This window comes from Triticum dicoccoides, chromosome 1B (genome assembly GCF_002162155.2).
Source record: "Triticum dicoccoides isolate Atlit2015 ecotype Zavitan chromosome 1B, WEW_v2.0, whole genome shotgun sequence".
NCBI lineage: Eukaryota > Viridiplantae > Streptophyta > Magnoliopsida > Poales > Poaceae > Triticum > Triticum dicoccoides.
The window spans coordinates 572338563-572340899 of NC_041381.1; the positions used below are offsets into that span (position 1 = coordinate 572338563).

At 50.0% G+C, this 2337-nt stretch overlaps 1 pseudogene; it reads left to right on the forward strand.

Moving 5' to 3' along the window:
- Positions 1-929: 929 nt before the first annotated feature.
- LOC119350626 lies at positions 930-1692 on the forward strand (annotated as a pseudogene).
- The last annotated feature ends 645 nt before the right edge of the window (positions 1693-2337 follow it).

Here is a 2337-nt window from a genome sequence, read left to right on the forward strand (position 1 = left end):
AACTATCAAATTGCTTTTGTGGATCATCTATCCTAGATCTTAGGTAGCTCATGGACATCATCTAGTGACGAGAAGGCATCCAGGAGGTCGCCCGCAGAAGACAAGGGTCGACGCCGCAGTCGCACACAAAGTCGTTCGATCAAATGGGAATAGGCATGTGTGAGAGAGAGTAGTGTTAACGTTGACAGGTGGCCCCACACCCAACTTAAATAGATACATTTTTGTAGCGGTTAAGTAAAGTGGTTGCGGTTTAAAACCCTAGACGTAGATGTGATGGTTTTATGATATTCACCCCCTTTTTAGGAAATACCATCATGAAGGTATATATTAACTGGGCATAACAATTACAGGAATTAAGAAAGCCAGAGGGTCTTCATGACTCCATCGCATGACGCTCACCATGTTTAGCTAAAGCATCCCCTGCTCTTTTAGGTTTTAGCCTCTCTAAGACGATGCTTAAATATCTCACGTGTGAAATTGATAGATATAAGTGCTCATGATTGACGTGCTGGTGGTAACGGTGCACCAATGACGAACATGGACATTGCCTAATTAGGCTGATCGACTAAGTCACACGACGTGCACACACGCGCGTATGTGTAGCCTCCTACGGCTTCCTATCCATCACCATGAGAGCAATATGACGCGTAGAAACTGTGCAGTCCGTGTCCGAACCTGATTAGTGTCCCTTCACGAGTCGTGTAGCCATAGCGTGCTGCCGTGCTGGCCGTCTATATATACATACATAGCCATACCCATACGGCTGTGAGAAATAAAGCAAAAGCAATCCTCTCTCCGGCCGTCTAGCTATTTTAGCTGCCGAGCAGTCGATCAACACCAAAGCTTGCGCTGCTGATTGTCCGGTGGGTCGTCGTGTAACCCTCGGCGTGACCTCACGGTGCGATCTCTGCGGTTTTCCTCGGAGAAATATGGGGTGGTCGACCTCGACGCCGCCATGCGTGGGCGTGGCTGCCCTAGATGACGCGGTCGTGGGCACACCGGCGGCGCGCAAGAATCAGAGAACAGCAGCCACTAACGGCGACTCAAGCTCCCCCGCAAGCAGCGGCCGGTTCCAGCGGCTTGAGGTGCTCGGCGCAGGAACATTCGGCGTCGTCTACCGGGCGAGGGACCGCCGCACGGGTGAGATCGTGGCGGTGAAGTGCCTCCGTGCGAGCGATGGCGCCGGCGACGCCGACGCCGAACGCTACCTCTCCGACTTCGCCAGCGAGGTCAGTGCTCTCGAGGCGTGCAGCGGCCACCCGTCCATCGTTCAGCCGCGTGCCTCCGGCCAACTTGACAGCGGGGCTTTCCTTGCCATGGAGTTTGTGGGGCCGACTCTCAGGCACGTCATGAAGCATGTCCGTTTTGGGAGGAGGCACACCGAGCTGGAGGTTCGCCTTCTCATGAGACAGCTTCTCGCCGGCGAGAGGAGGATGAATCGTCTCGGCCTCATGCACCGGGACCTCAAGCCGGAGAACGTGCTTGTTGACGGCCACGGGAACCTCAAGATCTGCGATCTGGGGCTGTCATGTAGCATGGTCGATGGGCCGCCCTACTCTAACCCTATTGGGACACGGGGATATCGCGCGCCAGAAATCCTCCTCGGGTCCATGGATTATGACGAGCATGTCTGACTCATGGGGTAGAGTAAGCACAAGTCATAACCTCATAGGTAGTACGCTGGGACACTAGCGTACATGAGAAATCCCGTGCATGGTAGAAAAACCGTTCTCATCAGGTGAGACAAAAACATTTTTCAGGGTATACTCTATCCACTTATCCAGAATAGAAATGAATGAATTTTGTGGTAGTCTGCATTACATATGATTTCCTATAGGGTGCGCTTGTAATATCAGAGAATTATTTCCAAAGAATGTAACAAACTAATCAACATGAAGCCTCATGATTACCATGTTCTTATAAAACACACACTTCCGGTCACAATCAAGAATATCTTGCCACCCAATGTGTGACAAATACTAGCGGAGTAGTGTGATTTTGTTAACATCATTTCTCACAAGGTGATAGATCCAAACGTGTTGGATGACCTACAGCTAGATATGGTGAGACTACATGCAATCTAGAGATGATATTTCCTTCATCATTATTTGGTATCATGGTTCATCACATTGTGCATGAGATAAGATGTATAACCACAAATTCTTGCATACCATATATCCCTTTGAATGCTTTCCGGGAATTCTGAGAGCGTTGTGTTGGGAATCAAGCACACCCGGAAGGAGGGAACCATCATTAAAGGCTATACGACCAAAAAGGTCGCTGAGTTCTGCTGATAGGAGAGCCTCGATATATCCATGAGGTTAAAGTTTATGGTTT